This window comes from Trichosurus vulpecula, chromosome 8, assembly GCF_011100635.1.
Source record: "Trichosurus vulpecula isolate mTriVul1 chromosome 8, mTriVul1.pri, whole genome shotgun sequence".
In the NCBI taxonomy this organism is placed as follows: Eukaryota; Metazoa; Chordata; class Mammalia; order Diprotodontia; family Phalangeridae; genus Trichosurus; species Trichosurus vulpecula.
This window is the reverse complement of record NC_050580.1, coordinates 78402654-78425204: the sequence shown is the minus strand read 5'-3', so window position 1 is coordinate 78425204 and position 22551 is coordinate 78402654. Positions and strand designations below refer to the sequence as shown.

The 22551-nt window shown below is 36.8% G+C and overlaps 1 protein-coding gene across 1 annotated transcript in view; it reads left to right on the top strand.

The window, feature by feature from the left end:
* LCOR (ligand dependent nuclear receptor corepressor) overlaps positions 1 to 22551 on the top strand; it is a 135053-nt gene that overhangs the window by 45520 nt on the left and 66982 nt on the right. The window contains exon 3 of the mRNA XM_036735654.1: positions 22312 to 22377. The gene's annotated coding sequence lies outside the window, so the exon portion shown is untranslated. The remainder of the gene's footprint in view (positions 1 to 22311; positions 22378 to 22551) is intronic.

Genomic DNA, 22551 nt, shown 5'->3' with positions numbered 1-22551 from the left:
TATCTCACACTCATGACTTCAATACACTACAAAACACTTTACAGAAAAAAAAAATTCAAGATTTTTAAAATTGGAGAGTCCATGTCCATGGTTGAGCTCCGCCAATATGATAAAATGATACTACCTAAATGAACTTAACAGTTTGAGTTCTATACTGATCAGACAAAGGATTGTTTTCTATCACTATGTCATCAAGCAGTTAGCTTCTGCTAACTTCCAGGCACTGTGTCAGATATCTGGAATACAAATACAAAAATGAGAAAGTCTTTGCCCTCAAGGAGTTTTCATTCTGCTAATTAGGCAAATATCAGTTCATTTGGAGCAACAAAAGGTCTAAAATTTCAAGGGAAATAAGGGAGGAAAGGAATAAAGAGGGCCTAGCATTACCGTGTCTCAGGCTATGTTGTGAAATAGGTAATCTATTACTTGTTAAAAGCTATTTGGTACTGGTTGAAACATAGGAAAAAAGCAGATCCCTGGAATGGTCCCTTCCCAGAAGTAGTCACATAGTAAATAGCCTAGCATTCAGGAATTTCATAAACATAACCTACTTGTAGGATGGTTTCCTATTTGACAAGGATTTCAGGGACAGCTGGAAAGTTGTTTGGCAGAAAATAGGTTTGCATCAGCTTCTTACATCCAATAAAAAAATGAACTACAAATTGGTATGTTCTCTAAATAGAAATGACCACATAATAAATGAAGAGAACAAACTCACAACTATGTCCAGGGGGAGAATTTGTAATTATATAAGAGGTAGAGGTGATTGTAAATGATAATAATTTTGATGACAAGTTTTATGTGAACCAAACTAAAGTAGCCAGAGAAAGAGAGGCAACATGTTGTGTGTGGACTGCTGATCTCTAAGCTAAGAAGACCTGAGTTTAGGTCTTGTTGCTGACATTTGTACAGGCTATAAGATGCTAGGTAAACCACACTCAGTGCTTTAGGCAGTTCTCTTAAGATTATAATTGCAGTGAATAGTGCCAGCTTATATTGATAGAGTTTTATCACCTAGGAGTTTCCTGTACCAATGAAATCACAGATCTAGTCCCTGTCCCTAGTGTATAGGGACAATTGCTTGGGGGTGTGAGGGATTAGAATAGAAATCTTTGCATCAGACATCTATTAAGTCTGCTGTATAAGAAATTGGTGCTATTATATAAAACCATTATCCATTCCCTACTAGATAAGTAGTTAGAGGATATGTACAACTTTGAAAATAAATAAACAGTTTAAATAAACTATTGACCATATGAAAAAATGTACTAAGTCATTAATAAGAGATATATAATTTAAAACAACCCTGAGGTTTTGCATAACTCCTGTTAAATTGACAAAGGTGATAAAAGATGGAAATAGCCAATGGAGGGGCTTTGGGTTGCTAGACACACTTAATATACTGTTGGTAGAGCTGTGAATTGGTCTAGTTGTTTTGGAAAACAACTTGGAATTACTCAGGAAGTCACTAAAATGTTCCTATCCTTTAAACCATTGTTACCACTCAAGGAGGTCCAAGAAGGATAGTTCCTTTATTTGTTGCAATATTTTTCATGGCATAAACAAATTGAAAACAATAGATTAGGGGAATGACTAAGTAAATTATGGTATTTGATTTTAATATGGCTCTCTCCTAGGTTGCCATCTTCCTTCTCCACAGTCTCAGTAACTTAATCAGTTTTCATGTGTTTAATTATTATTTCCATGCAGGTGATTCCCAGATCAATATATCCAACCCTTGTCTGTCTCTTGAACCCCAGTCTTTTATGCAACACCTTTGTGCTAGACATTATACTCATCCATTGAGATAAAGAGACAAAAGTGAAACATTTCCTGCCTTCGAGGAACTTATGTTCTGTTGGGAGAGTCTACGTGTTCATATGTAGTTCTGTACAAATGATACAAGGTAATTGTGGGAGGAGGACACTAACAGCTGTTGAGGTTATTAGGAAAATATATATGCAGAAGGTAGTATTCAAGCTGAGTTCTCGGTAATTCAGCAAACTATTTATTAAGCATGTACTATATGCCAGCAACTGGGAGTGCAAAGATAAATGTGAAATAACACCTGCCTTGAAGGAAACCAGGGATTCTGAGAGATTGCAATGAGGAAAGAGCCTGCCAGATATGGAAGACAGCCAGTGCAAAAGCATGGAGGTGACAGAGTATAATGTGTGAAGAATGTCAAGAAGGCCAGTGTAGCTGAACTCTAGAGTTCATGAAGAGGAGTAATGTGTAATAAGCCTGAAAAGATAGGATAGATCTAGGTTATGAAGAGCTTTAGATGACAAAAAATGTTTTTGATTCCAGAGGTAGTAGGGAGCCATTGGAGTTTGAGTAATGGGGGGAGGGGATGACATTGTCAGTGCTGTCCTTTAGGAAAATAATTTTGGTGGCTCTCTGGTGGATGGCTCTGAGTTGAAACTGCAACTAGGAGGCTATTGAAGTAATTCATGCTAGACTTGATGAACACCTGACCTACAGTATTGGCAGGGAGGGAACAGATGAGAGCTCTTATGGAGATGCATCTTGGGAATTTATTTTACACATGGGGCAAGGGAGAGTGAGGAGTCAAGACTGACTCTAAAGTTGTGAATTAGGATCACAAAAGATGTTGGTACCCCTGACAGAAATAGGACAATTTAGAAGAGTGGTGGATTTTAGGGAGAAATGTTAGTTTTAGATTCTTATGGGATATCACACTTAAAGTGTCCAGTAGATTTCTGGTAATGTTGGTTTGGAAATGAGAAGAGAAACTAGATTGGATATATAGATCTGAGAGCCATATGCATAGAGATGATATTTGAACCCAGGGGAGCTGATAAGATCTCTTAGTGAGAGACTATAGAGAAAAAAGAGAAACCCAAGACAGAGCCTTAGGGTATATCCACAGTCAGCAGTCATGACATGGGTAAAGAAGAATGAGAAGAAACATTCTAGAAAAGTGTCACAAAATCCAGAGAGCAAGGAGTTTTCAGGAAGGCAAGTGGTCAACAGTGTCAAATGTTGGAGAGAGGTCAAGAAGGTTGAAGGTTCCAAAAAAGACCATTAGATTTGGCAGTTAGAGATCATTGATAACTTTGACAAAAGTATTTTCAGTTGAATGATGAGCTTGGAAGCCATAGATTTTTACTGATAGATTTTATTTTTATATACTTTAAAGTTCCACTTATGGCCCCTTCCCCAATACCCTCTCAGGAAGGCATTTCCAATAAACAGCAAAGAATTTTTTATAAAAAGAATAAAAGGAAGAGGAAAAAGAATACTGAACAAAACCAATCAGTATATTGAAATGATCTAACATTGCGTGCAGTCTCCCATACCTGAGCCCAACCTTTACTAATGAGTTGTTAGTGGTGTCTTATTATTGAGGGTTTTTTGAGGATGGGGAGATTGGAGTGTGTGTTTGTAGGCAACATTGAAGAAACCATAAAGGTATAGGAGTGGAGGAAGATGATAGTGAAAGTAATGTGGTGGAGAATAGGGGGTAGGGACATAGAATCAAGGGTACATGTAAAAGGCCACAGAGTATGGTAAAGAAGATAGTGGGAGATTATGTCTAAGGGTTGTAAGTTGAGAAGGGAAGAAGAGAAAATTCATGGCAAATGGCCTCAGTTTTCTTTGTGAGATCCATTACTGAGAGGATGGAGGAGGATTGCTGCAGGAAGCTTGAGGAGGGCAGAGGTTTGGAACAGCCTGCCATGGTGAATAGGATAAAGAATCAATTAGGGAGCAGGAAAATGATTGCCTTGCTGCAATGAGGGCCCAGTTGAGATTGGATACCATACTTTAGTAGTGGAACTAGTCAGTATCGCTACTTGGCTTCCCTCTAGTTCCATTGAGTAATATATTCTGAAGGAAAATAAGAATTCTAAGAGATAGAGGTAAAGATATTCATTCCAGGCAAGGAGGACTTCCCATTGAAAAGACAAGGAAACATGATAATGTTGAGCAACAAAGAGTAAAGCCCAGAGTGCATGAAGGAAAGTAGTAGTATGCAGTAAAGCTGGGAACATAAGTTGAAGCTAAGTTATGATTTGCTCTAGATAGCAAAACAGAGGACTTCATATTTGATCTTAAAAATATTAGAGATCCACCAGGCTTTGTGGAGTAGTAGGGGTGACATGGTTGTTATTATGTTAAATTTAGGAAAATCGTTTTGGCAGCTATATGGATTGTAGATTAAAGAGAGAGGAAGGGGACCAATTAGGAGATTATTGAAGTAGTTTAGGCAAGAGCTGATGAGGTCTGGCTTGAGGTAGAGCGGTGACTCTGAATAGAGAGAAGGGGACAGATGCAAAAGACCTTGTAGAATTGGAAATGACAAGATTTGGCACCTGATCTCATATCTGGCGTGGAGAGTCATGGATAACACTGAGATTACAAATCTAGATGATTTTAAGGTGGAGATGCCCTGCACAGAAACAGGGAAATGTGGAAACTTTATATGCTTGTGATTGTGGAGAGGGATGCCTTTGTGTCTTTTGGACTTTTTCAGTTTAAGTTATCAAATTGCCCATTCATTTCTTTGTACAGTAGAACCTATGTCTGTTTTCTCCAGGAATCACATCAACAATCAGGGTGAGTGTGGGGGACCACTGATAAGATGGATGACAGGAAAAAGATTCTAGACTGGCATGATTTATTTTAGTTTTAGTGATATGTATTATTTTTCTATTACCTTCATTTTAACATATACATTACTCCACTCTTCCTTCCCTAGAGAGCCATCCCTTTTAGTAAAGAATAAAAAAAGAGAGGAAAAAAGTTCAGAAAAATTAAACTACACATCAGCTGGGTTTGACACACCCGTAATGCTCCCCCTCTTCAAAGAAGAGAGTGAGATTTTTCTCATCCCTGTCGCCAGACTTGGTCATTATAATTACCGAGTTCAGTTTCTTTTTCTTTTTGTTCTTTACATTTACATCATTGAACACATTTTGTTTATATTGTTGTTCTGCTTTTATCATTTTGTATCTGTTCATATAAGTTTTCCCATGATTCTTTGTATTAGATTCATGTTACCACAGTTTGTTTATCCATTGTCCATTTGATAGTTATCTACTTTTATTTTCCAGATGCTTGCTACTACAAAAAGTGCTGTTATAAATTTTTGTGTGTATGAGACTTTGTATCTTTGACCTCCTTGGGCTATATAGTAGTGGTATTTCCAGGATAAAGGGTATTGGGATTTTAGTCACTTAGCATAGTTGTAAATTGTTTTTCAGAATTCACAGCTCCACCAACAGTGTTTCAGTGATATAACAACTAATTAAAGCTGCTTTGTTGTGTTGCACTTAGTTCTTATTGTCAGTGACACCCTTTGTTCCATCCAAGCTAGACACATAGCTGTTCTCCAAAGACTGTCTCTTCTCCTGCCTGGCAAAATCTCTCTGAAAACACTACTTTTTCTTAACAAATGTCAAAAGCATGAATATTTCAGTATACGAAGAACAGAAAAGGATGATTGTATATGAAATGGTGAACTCTCATATATAGTTTTTAAGTATATAGTAAATTTAACATAATAACAAAATTGCCCTGCTTTACTTTGTCCCTTTCTGCACTTCCGTTTATTTTCAGTGTTTTGTTAACATGCTTTAAAAAAAAACAGTGGATTGATAAGAATTTTTAAGTCTTCCAGGGTTTTCTTTTTCATTATTACATTGTAATAGCTTTTGGTTGGTCTCTCTGTCTCAGCTCTCCACTTCAGTCCATCTTCTCCTTAGCTGTCAACTTGGTCTAAAGCTCAGGTCTGACCATGTTACCCTCAATTTTAATAAATTCTAGTGATTCCTTGTTACTTCTAAGATCAAATATAAAATCCTCTGAGTTTCAAAGTCATTTATAACCTAGCACCTTCCTATCTTTCCAATTTTTTAAACACCTTACTCTCCCTTTCACATATTCTGCAATCCAGTGACCCTGGCCTCCTTGCTGTTGCTTATATACAACATTCCATCTCCGAACTGGGCATTTTCACTGGTTGTCCCTCATGCCTAGGAGTTCTCTTCCTCGTCGTCTCTGCCTCCTGGCTTTTTTCAAATCTTACCTAAAATGCCACTGTGTACAAGAAATTTTCCTGATTGACCTTAATGCCTTCTCTCCACTGATTATCTCCAATTTATCCTTTATGTATCTTGTTTGTACATAAGTTGCTTGCTTGTTTTCTCTCCCATTAGACTGAGTTCTACCTACCAAACCAGAAGACTTAAAGATAGGGTTTGTTGAGTAGTAGAGGTGACAAGATCATACCTGGTCTTTAGGATCATTTTGGCAGCTCCTTGGAGGGTGAATGGAGCAGACTGTGGCTTTTTTTTATTCTTATTTTTTCCCTGTCTCTCTGGCACTTAGGCATAGTTATAGTACATAGTGGTACTTAGTAGATGTGTAGTAGGTACTTAAGAAATGCTTCTTAACTTGTACAAATTTTTTTCCTGGTTCATTTCACTTCATTACATCAGTTCATACAAATTTTCCCAGGTTTTTCTGAATCCATTCTTTTCATTTCTTATGGCATATTAATATTCTTTTAAACTCTTTACAATTTCTTTAACCATTCCCCAACTGATGATCACCTTTTTTGTTTCTAGTCCCTTCTTATACATATTTTTGTATAAATAGGTCTTTTCCCTGTCTTCAGCTTTTTGGGAAGATAGGCCCAGTAATGGTATTTTGCTGGGTCAAAGGGTTTGCCCAGTTTGAGTGACTTTTTAGACATAGTTCCAAATTGCTTTCAGAATGATTGGGCTATTTCACAACTTCACGACAATGAATTTGTGTGCCCTTCCTCACACAGCCCTCCTACAATTGTTACTTTCCTTTTTATTATCTTTGCCAGTCTGGCAGATATGAAATAGAATCTCAGAATTATTTTATTTTTTATTTCCCTTATTAATGATTTGGAACATTTTTCATACTGCTGTTGGCAACTCACATTTCTTCTTTTGAAAGTTTCCTGTTCTATTGGGAAATGTTCTTACATGTTTGCATGAATTCCCAGTGTATCTGGGATATGAAAAATTAATATTTTTAATCTCTGGTTTCAGGAGCAGTAGAATTATTAGTCAGACTGCAAGGCCTTTTGAGAGATGCAAAGAAGTATGAGGTAGTTCCCTACATCCTTAAAAAACTTGGTGTAGTTCACAGAAAAGACAGAATTTGAATAGCTATTTCAAATAACAATATAATATAATAGTACTGCTTGCTAAATGAATGCTACAGAAAGTAAAAATATAGCAGTTAGAAGGAAGATATTGTGGGCCACAAGGGAGGCTTCCATGAATAAAAGGGCCTTGGGCTGAGCTCAGGCCTGATGAATAGGTTGTAGAGCTGAGGATGGGGGAGGGCATGAGCAAAAACCAGGAGCTGCATAGAGTTTGTATTAAGGAGCATGAAGATAACAAGGCTGTAAAGATATATTGGCACCAGATGATGGACTGGACTCTGAATGCCAAAGTTAGGAATTTGATCTTGTATGGCTACAGGGAATAATGAAAAGGTTTTTGTGGTGTTTTGTTTTGTTTTTTAAGGGTGGAGGGGAGTAGCATTTTGATAAAGTAGTGTTTTAGAAGACAGATCTGTTAAGGATAAGAATAGATTGGAATGGAGAGAGGCTTAGATACAAGGACTATAGGATGTTTGAGAGAGTCTATAAAAATTCCTTTTCAAAAGATTTTTTCCACTGTATGTATGGTGGTCCTATTCAGTCTCTTGTTCTTTATAGCTTTTTGTTACTGAGCTTCATGACTGTTCTGTGAAGTCCATAGTATAAATTTTGAATACATTCATTCTTTCCTTATTTGCCTTTTGTTAATGTCAAGCATAGCACATAAAATGTTCTGCTGTTGCTATGCAACTGCTAAATCCAATATTTAATGCCGTTCAGTTTTATTAATATTAACATCGGTGAACAGAGGGCTAGCAAAATATGATTGCACAATGTCCAAGCAACACAATTTATAAGGATTTAAATGTATTGTTGCGTGTATGACCAACATGAAGGCCATAACTCATGCTATTTGGTATTTTGAGAAAAGTTGGTTGTAGTTAAGTCTTTTAGCTCAATCATATTGTTAGTTTCTTTTTTTTCTTCTCGAATTGAGTAACTTTTTCCCCTCACCACTTTCTGAACTTTGGCTTTTCTGATCATTTCTGTGTAATTAATAAAATTCTTACTCTGCTTTTTATTCCTTTTTATTCTTTCTCATGTTCTGCATCGATTTCTCTTTGATTTCCTTGTTGTCTAATCTACTTTCCTCAGTATAGCCTTATTTGCCTTATTTAACCATAGAATTATAGAATATTAGTGCCTAGGAGAGGACTTCTTTATTTAGTTGATCAATAAACAAGCATTTATTAGTACCTCCTGCATGTCAGTCAGTAGGTGATTGAGATACAAAAACAAGAATGAAATTGCCCCTGCCCTCCGTGAGGGCAAGGGTGTTGGGGTGGGGCAGTTTTGGAGGGAAAGGTTCAGTTATAATGAGTTCACTTTTGGACATGTTGGGTTTGAAATGTCCACAGGACATACACTTGGTGTATACTTTGGGAGATTCCTTGCAATTCTTTAGTTTTACAGATGAAAGAACAGTAAATGTGCTTTCCTCAAGCAATCAACAGACATTTATTAAATTCTTTTTATGTTCCAGGCACTGTACTAAATACAGAAACAAAAATGGTCCGTGTCCTCAGAGTTTACATTCTGTTGGTGCAAGCATTAAGTACACATACATGTATATACAAAGTAGAGTGTAAATAAAAGTAATTGGTTGGGGGGCAGGAGCCCCCAGTGGCTAGGGGAATCAGCAAATATTTATTCTTGAGCAAGTGCCTGCTCATAATGCCATCCAGGTATTTATATTACACATTTAGTAGTTTCAGATAATGGTTGGAGTTTTTACTTTATACTAGACATGAAACCTATATATTACAAGTGAAGTTTTAAAAAAATGATGTAGCCTTATAAATGTGGAGGCAGCGTGGTATAATGGAAAAAATGTAGAATTTAGAGTCAGAGATAGATACTTATAAGAAAGAAAACTTTTAAAAATGGCATTTTCTTAAAAATAAATGTTGCTGAGGTATGCAGAATGAGTTTTTTTTTCCCTTTTAAAATTCAGTTTTGTTTTATTTTCAGTTCCAAATTCTTCTCCCCATCACTTCTCCTCCTCCCATTGAGAAGGCAAAAAAAAAAAAAGAGAGAGAAACCATTACAAATAGGTATATTCCTGCAAAACAAATATTTGTGTCAGCCATATTCCAAAAGAAAGAGAAGAAAATATACATTAATCTGCATCTGCAGGTGGATGGCATTTTTTTTTTCATTTGTTGGGTTTTTGTTGTTTTGTTTTGTTTTGTTTTTTTTGAGTTTTCAGCATTCACTTTTATAAGATTTTAAATTACAAATTTTTTTTTCCTCCTCTCTCCCCTCCCGAAGACAGCAGGCAATTTGATATAGGCTGTACATATACAATCATATTAAACATTTCGACATTAGTCATGTTGTGAAAGAAGAATTAGAACAAAAGGGGAAAACCACGAGAAAGATAAAACAACAAAAAAAGAGAATATGTGCTTTGATCTGCATTCAGACTCCACAGTTCTTTCTTTGGATATGAATAACATTTTCCGTCGTGAGTCTTTTCGAATTGTCTTAGATCATTGTATTGTTGAGAAGAGCTTAAATCTGTCATGGTTGATCATAGCATAATGTTACTCTTAACTGTGTGTACAGTGTTGATAGGTTTTTCAGACTTGGCTATTGTATGAATTTGTTTTGCTTAACTATACTTATTATAAAGGAAGGCCTTTATTTGGGAAGCAGAGAGTGTTAGTGTGGAGAAGTAGTAATTATAGTTATTTTTTAAAAGAAAATATCAATGAAACATTTAAAAATAAATAAGAGGAGAAGAACATTCATAGGATCATAGCTTTAAAGCTGGAAGGGACCTCAGAAGCTGTGTAGTCAAACCTTCTCATTTTACAGGTGAAGAAATTGAGGCCCTGAGCAGTTAAGTGACTTGCCTAAGGTCAACACAGGAGATAGGGTATAAATTCAGGTCCCCTGAGTGCTTTTTCCATTGTTTCATGCATATATGAACAGACAGGACAGTATAGGTTTTAATATATACTTTTAAAGAAGTGAATATTCTAGTGAGATGTCTTAAGTTCCAACTTTTTGTTGTTACAAGGGTAGGTCATGGTGGAGTAATATCTGGAAATGCCTGTGTTGCAAAAATAAAAGGCATTAAAACAAATTTTTTTTAATGTTCTAGGACCTTTAAAGCTCTTCAGAACCTTTCTACTTTAACAGTCTTTTTACTTTATCCTCCAAACCTTCTATGATCCAGTTACACTGGCCTTCTTGCTGTTCTTTGAATTTTATATTTTTAGTCTCTATACCATTTGTACTGCTTGTCCGCTATGTTTGGAATGCTCTACCCACTTAACCTCCACCTCTTAGTTTTCCTGACTTCCTTTAAGAGTCAGCTTAAATCCTACCTTCCGTAGGATCCTTTTCAGATCCCCTTCCACTACTAAAGCCTTTACCTCTCAGGCTACCTGTCATCTACTCTGTATGTAACCTTGTGTGCGCCTAGCCACACACTTAGCTCAGGGTGGAATTCTGCAATGGAATAACCAGGGCAGAAGTCCCAGACCAAAGGGGAATCTGCAAAGCCTCTCAGTGGCTAATAGTATTTGAGTCCCGCATCAGTCTACTGAACCTCCCCACCAGGGACAAGCCAATAAAACCAAACCTGGGTCAGGAACTTGTAGAACTCAAGTCTAACAGGGTAGTGAGAAGACTCTGCCCTTAATTTCATCATTTTGGGAGCACTGAAAGCTTACTACCCCCATCCCCACCCCATCTGAGCTGTGAAATTAGCTGACAGATATAAGAAGATAAAGCTCAGGTAAGGGCTTGCTTACAAGTATGTAGTATGTAGCTCTAGCATAAGGTCCAAAGTCAAGAAGTAGGCTGCAAGAATGAGCAAACCAGGCAAAGCCAAGATGGCGGCTAGAAAGCCTGGACTTGTGTGAGCTCCCCGCCAGGTCCCTCAAAAAACCTATAAAAAATGGCTCTGAAAAAATTCTAGAACTGCAGAACCCACAAAATAGCAGAGGGAAGCAGGGCTCCAGCCCAGGACAGCCTGGGTGGTCGCTGGGTGAGGTCTGTCACGCACGGAGCTGGGAGAAGAGGAGAGTGGAGCCCAGCATGGGCGGCGGCAGGACCAACCAGACTAGGAGGTAAGCGGAACAGGCCCTAGCGCCTAGCTGTGGCAGTTACCAGACTTCTCAACCCACAAACACCAAAGACAACAGAGAAGATTAGTAGGAAAAGCTGCTGGGACAGAGTGAAACGAGTTCGAGGTTTGGCCACTGCCCCTGGGGCAGCAGAAGTGGTGTAGCTACAGAACTACAGCTGCAGTTGCTTCCGGCCCCAGGCCCACCTAGTGGGAGGAATTAAGTGGCAGATCAGAGCAGGAGTGCAGAGCCTGCTTAAGATCTGAGTCAGGTCCAGGTTGGTGGTTCTTGGGGAAGGAGGAATGCTGGTGTGGCAGAACTGGCTATATAGAAATAGCTCTGAAAACAACAGTGCATCCCCTCAAGCTTGGAACAAAGTACGCTTTACAAGCAGTCATACCCCAACGAAAAACCCAAGGGTCAAGTAAGTTGGCTGGGAACATGGCCAGGCAGCGAAAACACACTCAGATTCAGTCTCAGACTTAGGAATCTTTCTTTGGTGACAATGAAGACCAAAATATACAGCCAGAAGAAGTCAACAAAGTCAAAGAGCCTACATCAAAAGCCTCCAAGAAAAACATGGACTGGTGTAACCAGAATGGCCTTTGTTTTCTTTGAATGACTCAGCTTACCTCATTGAGCCTTTGGACACTGTGGCTTGCTCTTCCGGGGCAGGAAGTTCAGCAACCATACCAGGAATCAGAACTTCCTGTGTGATGAGTCATGGGGCTGGCTGCGGGGAGGTGTTAGCTCCAGAACCCAGTCTACGCTAGGGGGAGGGGCCAAGTCAAGAACCAATCAGCCCTGGTCATTCAGGCGGTGTTTGATGATGTCAAACGCCCTATAAGAGGGGAGAGGACAGCTTGAAGAGCTCTCTTTCCTTTTCCGGTTGGTGTGGGAGCAGCGGCAAGCAAGCGTGACTCTGGGCCAGCCCTTGCTCTTGGGCCGAGCCCAGATGTTGGTAACTACGAATTGTATTGGGTCTGTCTGTTGATATTTGTAATTTGTCTGTATTTTGGTTTTGAGGTTCGGGATGCTGGTTTGTTTTTCCCCAGAACTAAATGAATGTTTTGAACCTCAGGGTGCTGGTTTTTTCCCCTGAAGTAAGTCAATGAATCTGTATTTGGTCTGTCTCTTGATGCTTGTCTGTATGCTCCCCCGAACTAACTGAATGCTAACTGAATGCTGGCGTTTTCCCCTGAACTAAATGAATGGTGTCTGTATGCTAAGTGAATGCTGGATTAAAGTAAGCTGGTCAACCCCTTCACCTCCTGGGTGCCGGCTGTGGGGGAGGGATCTTACACCCCCACCGAAGCTGCTAGCTGGGTTGTTAAAACAACTGGTCTCAGTCCATGGAAGACCTCAAAAAGGATTTGGAAAAGCAAGTTAGAGAAGTAGAGGAAAAATTGGGAAGAGAAATGAGAAGGATGCAAGAAAACCATGAAAAACAAGTCAATGACTTGCTAAAGGAGACCCAAAAAAATACTGAAGAAAATGAAAACTTACAAAATAGAGTATCTCTAGTGGCAAAAGAGCTCCAAAAAACCAATGAGGAGAAGAATGCCTTGAAAGGCAGAAGTAGCCAAATGCAAAAGGAGGTCCAAAAGACCACTGAAGAAAATACTACCTTAAAAATTAGACTGGAGCAAGTGGAAGCTAGTGACTTTATGAGAAATCAAGATATTATGGAACAGAACCAAGGGAATGAAAAAGTGGAAGACATTGTGAAATATCTCATTGGAAAAACCAGTGACCTGGAAAATAGATCCAGCAGAGATAATTTAAAAATTATTGGACTACCTGAAAGCCATGCTCAAAAAAAGAGCCTAGATACCATCTTTCAAGAAATTATGAAGGAGAACTTCCCTGATATTCTGGAGCCAGAGGGTAAAATAGAAATTGAAAGAATCCACAGATTGCCTCCTGAAAAAGACCCCAAAAAGAAAACTCCTAGGAATCATTGTTGCCAAATTCCAGAGCTCCCAGATCAAGGAGAAAATACTGCAAGCATCCAGAAAGAAACAATTTGAGTATTGTGGAAACATAATCAGAATAATCCAAGATCCAGCAGCTTCTACATTAAGGGATCAAAGGGCTTGGAATATGATATTCTGGAGGTCAATGGAGCTAGGATTAAAACCAAGAATCATCTACCCAGCAAAACTGAGTATCGTGCTCCAAGATACAGATTTTCAATAAAATAGAGGACTTTCAAACTTTCTCAATGAAAAGACCAGAGCTGAATAGAAAGTTTGACACAAGAATCAAGAGAAGCATGAAAAGGTAAACAAGAAAGAGAAATCACAAGGGACTTACTAAAGTTGAACTGTTTTGTTTACATTCCTACATGGAAAGATGACATGTATGATTCATGAGACCTCAGTATTAGGGTAGCTGAAGGGAATATATATATATATATAGAGAGAGAGACAGAGGGCACAGGGTGATTTGAATATGCGGGGATGATATCTAAAGAAATAAAATTAATGGATGAGAGAGGTATATATTTAGAGAGGGAGAAAGAGAGATAGAATGGGGTAAATTATCTTACATAAAAGTGGCAAGAAAAAGCAGTTCTGTAGGAAGAGAGGTGAGGTGAGGGGGAATGGGTGAATCTTGCTCTCATTGGATTTGACCTGAGGAGGGAATACCATACACACTCAATTGGGTATCTTACCCCACAGGAAAGAAGAAAGAAGATAAAAAAGGGAGGATGATAGAAGGGAGGGCAGATAAGGGGAGGAGGTAATCAAAAACAAACAGTTTTGAAAAGGGACAGGGTCAAGGGAGAAAACTGAATAAAGGGGGAACAGGATAGGAGGGAGCAAAATACAGTTAGTCTTTCACAACATGAGTATTGTGGAAAGGTTTTACACAATGATACGTATGTAGCCTATGTTGAATTGCTTGCCTTCTTTGGGAGGGTGGGTGGGGAGGGAAGAGGGGAGAGAATTTGGAACTCAAAGTTTTAAAAACAGATGTTCAAAAACAAAAAAAAATTTTTGCATGCAACTAGGAAATAAGATATCTAGGCAATGGGGCATAGAAATCTATGTTGCCCTACAAGAAAGTAAGGGAAAAGGGGATGGGGGGAGTGGGGTGACAGAAGGGAGGAGGGCTGACTGGGGAACGGGTCAATCAGAATATATGCCATCTTGGAGTAGGCGGGAGGGTAGAAATGGGGAGAAATTTTGTAATTCTAACTCTTGTGAAAATCAATGCTGAGAACTAAATATATTAAATAAATAAATTGTAAACAAAAAAAGAATGAGCAAACCAAAAAAAGAATCTCACTGTAAAGAGCTATTATGGTGACAGGGAAGCTCAGTATAAACCCAGAAGAAGAGAATGACTTGAAAACATCTATGAAGAAAACTTCAATGAAAAAAAAATACAATTTGGACACTAGGCCAACCTTAATTTCTGGTAGAGTTAAAGCAAGAGTTTTTAAAGGAGGTAAAAATTATTTTAAAACAATTGAATAGTAGATAAATGAGATCTATGGAAGAAAGATATGAAAAGAACACCTTGGAACAAGAAAAACTCTACCCAAGAAAATAACTCCCTGAAAGTTAGAATTGACCAAATAGAAGCTAATTATTCCATGAGACAGAAAGAAGAAACAATAAAGCAAAATCAAAAGACTGAAAAAATAGAAGAAAATATGAGATGTTTCGCAGGAAAGCGATTGAGGAGAGATCATTTAAGAATCTTGTATTACCTGAAAGCCATGACCAAAAAGAACCTGAACATGATCATCTCAAGGAATCATTGAGGGCAGGGGCAGAAAGAAACTGCCTAGATCTCTTAGAAGCAAAGGACAAAGTGGAAATAGAGGGAATCTGCTACCTCCTGAGGGAGACCTCAAAATAAAAACTCCTAGGAACATTATAGCTAAAATCTAGAGTTTCTACATCAAGTTAAAAATACGGCAAGCAGCCAGTAAGGAAAGATTCAAGGACCAGGGAGCAACAGTCAAGATCACACAAGATTTAGTAGATGCCATCACAAAGTTGCTGAGAGCTTCAAATACGATATTACAGAAGGCAAAATATCTAGGCTTACAAACAAGAATAACTTAACCGCAAAAGTGAACTTAATTCTACAGGGGAAGAAAATGGATCTTTAATGAAATTGAGGGCTTCATTTCTGATTTAAAACAAAAAAAAAAGACCCGAGCTGAGTCAAAATTTTGACTTTTACGATCACAGTCAAGGGAAATGTTTAAAGGTAAGCGTGAGCTTACCAATCATAAGAGACTAAGCAAGGTTAAAGTATTTATTTATATGGGGAAATGATACATTTAACCTCAGAACTCTGTCATCAGAGGTCACACTAATCTAGAGAGTCTCAGTGTGATTTTGTTATGTTTTGGTGATCTTAAAAGAAGAATGGAAAGGGTGTGGAAGAGAAATACACTAGGGAGAAGGAAGAGAGGAAGAATGGGCAAAATTATTTTAATATAAATGCAGTGTACAAGTATATAATATGAAGGAAGTGGAGGTGAATGGGCAACACTCAGAACCTCTCATATGAACTAGTTTGGATAGAAGAGGAAAGAATACATTTCATCCAACAAGAATACAGGAGAGAAAAGAAAGGGATGAGGCCAGGTAGATTAAAGTTAGGTATAAGTTAGGAGCAAAAGAATATCTTAAGGAAGGAGAAGGCAGAGAAAAAAGAGAAGGAAAAACGTAAGAGAATAGGATGGAGAGAAACAGCGCTTATAACTGTGAACATGAAGGGGCTTAACTCACCCATAAGATGGAAGAGGTTAGTGGAATGAATTAGACAGCATAATCCAACAATATGTTTACAAGAAACACTTGAAACTGGAAGATACACACAAAGTTAAAATAAGAGGATGGAGCAAATTCTATTAAAGTTCAAATAAAAAAGGAAGAGAATTACAAACATGATCCTAGAACAACAACCAAAACAGACCTAACTAAAAGAAATAAACAGGGAAGCTATGTTTTACTAAACAATACTATAAATAAATAATTATAAATAATCCTTATGCTAAACATATATGTACCAAATGGCACATCTACATTATTTTTGAATATTTTATTTTTTCTTATGTGAGTCAGCAAGGAATTTTATACACATCTGTTATCTTAAAGGAAATGCTGAATGAGTTACAGAAAGAATAAACTATAAACAATAAAACTATAATATCTCAATTTACTCCTTATATCTAGATAAATTAACCAAAACAGAAAGAAACAAAGGACTTGTATAAAATTTTAGAAAATGATAGACCTCTGGAGAATATTGAGTGGAGATGGAAAGAATACCCTTTTCTCGGCTGAGCATTGGAACTTTAATAAAAATCAGACGTGTTATGTAAAACTTAACAAAACAAATGCAAAATAGCATAATGCAATGAAAATTACATTGAATAAAAAGCGTTTGTGGCAAAGTTTAAAAGTTAATTGAAAACTAATCTTAATCCTAAAAAACGAGTGGTTCAAAGAACAAGTCATAGAAACAACAATTTCTTTAAACACAATGACAACATGACACAATTTGGGGGATGAAGATAAAACAATGCTTAAGGGAAATTTTGTGTCTCTAAATGCTTTCATCAATAAGCGGAAAAATAGCAGATCAATGGATTGGGCATGTAATTTTAAAAAACAGAAAGCCAACAAATTTAAAAACTCCTATTAAACACCAGAATAGAAATCCTGAAAAATCAAAGAAAAGATGAACAAAATTGCAAGAGAAAACACCCATTAAATTAAGTGAGCTTTTTGGGATAGGGAGGCACAAGCTATTATTTAAATTATTTTTAAAGAGAAAACCAAATTACCAGTGTTAAAACATGAATAAGGTGAATTGATAGCCAGGAGAGAAGAAATAAAAGAAATTAATAGAGGCTATTTCACCCAACTATATTCCAATAAAACTAACAACCTAAATGATAGAGGGTAGTTACAAAAATATAAATTGCTCAGATGAACAGAACAGAAAATAGAGCATGTAAGTCATGTTGGAAAAATAAATTGAACAAATTATAAATGAATTCTCAAAGAAAAATCCTCGGGACCAGGTGGATTTGTAGGTGAGTTTTTTTTTTTAATAGTAAATGGATTTTTTTAAGTGACCATAGTCACTTATATAACTGACTTCTAATACATCAGTTTGTCCATTAAGAAATGGACAAAAGAAAAGGGAGTCCAGTGGATATTCAATAAGTGTGTCTCTGCTCCCCAGCAATGCACAGAAATTTGGGGAGAGTTGGTCATTCAAAGAATCTGCACCACAGCCTCATTCCTGCATGACCACTGGCTAATTTTGAAATTCTCTCCCAAACTCTTGTGTGATGGCCTTTACTAAAAGTAGCAATGCTTGATGGCACTCAGCGCTATGGTTGTAGGTGAGTTTTATCAAATATTTAAAGAACAATTCCAGTAATACAGAAACTGGTTTGTTGTTTTTTTTTTCTTTCCCCAAATAGGAAAGAAGGGAGCGTATCAAAATTTCTTCTGTGATACAAATGTTCTTGTTATTTAAACCCAGGAAAGTCAATACAGAGAAAGAAATCTGTAGAAAACTATCGTTCATGAATATTGATGCAAACATTTTAATTCAGATATTAAGGAAATTATAGAAATATTTCACAAAAATTTTACACTGTTGCTGAATTTACATCGGGAATTCAGGGCTGGTTCAATATAAGGAAAATTATAAACATAATATTCAAAACAAATCATTTGATTATATAGGTCAAGATAATTTTAAAAAAAGGTTTTGCCAAAAGCTTGGAATTTGTTGAGTGATAGCACCCATTCCTGTTAAAAAAAATACTAGGAAGAATAGAAATAAATGGAGTTTTTCCATAAAATGATAAGTAGTATCTATCTAAAACAAAGAGCCAGCAAAAAATCCTTTCCAATAAGATAGAAAGATGATAAAGCAAAGGATGGACATTATCACCATTACTATTCAATATCATGCCAGAAATGTTAGATAAAGCAGTAAGACAAGAAAAAGGGAATCAGAAAGAAGGAAATAAGCTCAGATGAAAAAACAACAAAATTATCACTTCTTGCAAGTGATAATGATTTACTTTAGAGAACCCTAGAAAGTCGGCTAAAAAAGTAATTGAAACAATGAGCAATTTCAGCAAAGTTGTAGGATGTAAAATAAACCCACATAAAATACCTGCGTTTCTGGATACTACCAATAAAATTCAACAGGAAGAGATAGTGAAATTCTGTTTAAAATAACTGCAGATAATATAAAATGTTTTGGAGTCTACTTTCCAAGGCACACAGTAATTATAAGAGCATAATTACAAAATACTCTATTCAAATACAGATCTGCATGGTGAAATATTAATTGCCCATGTGTAGTCTGAACCAATATAAGAAAATGACAGTAGCACCTAAGTGTATTTACATATTCAGTTCCATACCAAACTACCAAAGAACTTTATCAAACTAGAAAAAAAAATCATAACAGAATTTACCTGGAGAAATAAAACATTACAAATATTAAGGGAATTTTTTAAATGTGGGGAGAAAGAGGGCTTGGAGGAGCTAGATCTCAAACTTTACTACAAAACTCTAAGTTGTTAAAAACAAAAAACAGTTTAGTACTGGATAGGGATTGATCAGTGGAACAGATTAGGTACACAGTATGAAGAAGCAAATTTGCACATTATTGTAGTGTTTAACAAATCCAGAGATCCAAAATATTGGAACAAGAACTCACCATTTGACGAAAACTGGAAAGCAATGTGACAGAAACTAGGTATAAATCAACACCTCACTATATACCAAGACAAGTTACAAATGAGTACAAGATTAAGCTATCATAAACAAATAGAGGAACATAGAGGGAATTACATGTCATATCTATTCATAGGGGAAGAGTTCATGACTAAAATTAACCCCCCAAAAAGCCGGAAACTGGGGGTGGGTCTTTGCAACATTTTTCTATGATAAAGATCTCGTTTCTAAGTTATTTAGGGAATCAATTCTAATTTGTAAGAATAAGAGCCATTCCGTAATTGATAAATGGTCAAAGGATGTGAATAAGCACTTTTCATAGGAAGAGACCCAAGCTAACAATAGCCATATTAAAAAATGTTCTTAATCACTAATGATGAGAAAAATGCAAATTAAAACAATTATGAGTATCCATCACATCCATCAGATTGGACGACAGAAAAGGAAAATGACACATGATGGAAGGAATGTGGGAAAATAGTTACTCCTGTATGCACTGTTGGTGGAGCTGTGAAGTAGCCCAACCATTCTGGTGAACAATTTAGAACTGTGCCTAAAAGTATGCTCTTTGATTCAGTAATACTACTACTAGGTCTATACCCCAGAGAGATCAAAGTGAGAAGAAAAGGACTTAGGTGAACAAAAATATTTATAGCAGCTCTTTTTGGGGTGGCAAAGAATTGAAAACTTAGGAGATATCCATTAGGTGGGGAATGGTTGAACATGTCATGTCTGTGACAGAATGCTATTGTGCTATAGGATATAACAAAGGGGATATTTTCAGAAAAAAACCTGGGAAGACATGTATGAACTGATGAGCAGAATATACATACATACACACACACACACAGAGTACATTAATATTGTAATGATGATCAACTATGACAAATTTAGTAACTGATCAGTACAACAATCCATGGTATTTCCAAGGGACTCATGGTGAAAAAATGCTACCCATCTTCAGAGAGAGAACTGGGACTCAGTGCATAATGAAGCACATTAGTTTTTTGGACATGGCAAATGAGGGCATTTGTTTTGACTATGCATATTTATAACAGGCTTTGCTTTTCTTGCTTTCTCTATGGTTGAGGGAAGGAGATAATTCAGAATTGCAAATAAAATGAAATTTAAGCAATGAAAAAGATGAAAAATGAGTTCAGTTTTAGGCATAGTAAGTTTAAGATACCTGTGGTTCAAGATCTCTAGTGGCATGTAGAGGTAAGAGACCGGAACATCATAGAGAGGTTAGGGCTAATAAATCTACAGAGATAATTGAAATGGAGGTGTTAAGATTATCAAGTGAAAAAGGATAGAAGTAGAAAAGAAAAGGTACCAGGACAGAGCCTTGAGAGATACATTCTCACTTAGGGGATGTGACCTGGATCAAGATTTAGCAAGTGAGATTAAGGAACGGTGGTTAGGTAGGTATGAGGAGAATGTGTCAGAGAAGTGTCATGAAAACCTAAAAGAGCACATTAAAGAGAAGAACGTGATTAAGACTATCAAAAACTGCAGAGAGATCAAGAAGGATGAATATTGAAAGAAGATCCTTAGATTTCACAATTAAAAGGTCCTTAGTAACTTTGGAGAAAGCAATTCAGTTTATGATGAGGGTAGCAGTTACATTTCAGAGCATTAAGGGGGTAACCAACAACTCAGGAGATAAGGAAAGGACTACAGAAGATCTTTCACTGAATTCCACTATAATATGAAAAGGATTTGTATAATGTGCATACTGAAGTGGGTAAAAAACAAGTACCTGAGTTGTTTTTCCTGGTATTTATATTGCTGAGCCTAAAATGGTATAGGAAGAGATTGTTCTACATTGCATTCACCATGTTTCACATTGTTTCCATGGTCCCAAACTGCTAGATGCAACAAAAATCCATGTTTTTAAAGTTAGAGAATGTGATTCTCTATGTCTGGGAATCTCAGAAGAATCAAAATTGCAGGTAATTGAAAGGGCCTTGTAATGGTGAGCATTGTAGGGGTTGAAGCTTGTTTCCAGTGATGACCTGCATGTAAGAAATATGAAACTCATTATTGAGTATTTCAGTCAATAAGTATTTATTCGTTACCAGTGTGTCAGGTACATTGCTAAGCATGGGAGGTCACCAAATGATTAGAGAGAAGAGAGCAGAGAAGTCAACAAAAAAATGGTAGAGCTGATATGTGATTAGAATAAGATTTAAGCAATGGACAGGGACAGTAAGAGGGACTTTGTTTTCTTGAGATTTATAGAAGAACTAGGAGATGGCTCTTATGGGGGATTATAGAAAGACTTAGAAAGAATAAGGCTATATGAGAAGACTGGGTGGGAGTTGCTCCCTGCTTGTATCCACCTATGTGAGCCACAGAAAATAAAAAAGTGTAGAACCCATCATTGTAATTGTGTTTTTTGGAATGAAATTTTACCTGCATACCTTCCTTGCAGATAGTGTAGATTCTATGTTTTTAACCACCCTTTCTGGTACATTGTGCTACAAAATTTCTGTGGGTATGTGAAAAAAGGCTCTCATCTTTTTTTTTTCCAGTTTTATAAATAAGCATATTCAACAGAAAGCACATATAATAAGGGAAGAAGGCCATGTGATAGTACTAGGATATTGCTGTTTTGGAATTTCTAATTTTCTCTTGAGTATCCTTGGTGTTTTGGTTTTGAACTCCTGGCTATCATCTGTTCAATTGTGGTCAGATTTAATTTGAACCTTTCCTTATTAGCTGTTAGTGATTGTGACTATCAGAGAAGTTAGGTGATTATTCTATGAAGAGAAAGCAGTGGTGCTCTTCTGAGAATGTGATTATCTTATTTTATTCAGTAGTATAGAAATCCCTAAATTTTAAATTTAGTTCTACTTAGATTCAGCCCATGGGTCAGGATTGCTTAATAGGACAGAAGAGCAGTAGCGAACAAGCAGAAAAAAGACATGAAAAAAGAAAGACAGAAAAAAGAAACTGAGTTTGTAGGTTATAAGAAATTGAGTGTAGGATGTAAGAAATGTCAAGACATTTTTGGAAAAGTGTTCATATGTATATGCAATCAGCAATGAATTTTTTGTTTTTAAGCTATTTTCACTAATGTCTAGCTTTATTTTTTCTTTGGATTTGTTTGGGGTGCTCAGTAAAAGTATAGAAATCCTTTTGGACATCAAGCTTGTCATAGTTTTATTCCGCATTTCTTCACAAATGACCCAGGGGTCTTTCAGCACTAGAAGACAGTCTTTTTTCCCCCCAGCAACATATAAATACTAATTGTAGTTACTATAGAGCTACTATTGCACATTTTTGGTGATACACTAACATTTTTCCCCTTTGTTCTTAGGGTTTGAAAGTATCCTCGAAGGGCTGTTTGGACCTGGATTATTAAAAGATCTCAGTTTATTTAAAGGTATTCAGTCTTTTTTTGTTTCTGTTCTGCTTTCCTAATAACAGAAACACTAATCTCCAGACAATGTATGTTACCTTGGTGATTTGTTCTTCACTCCCCTCCCCCTTCCTTCTTGTTCACAGTTTCATATTGGTTAAAATTACGCACATACGCATGTGCATGCGCGTGCGCACA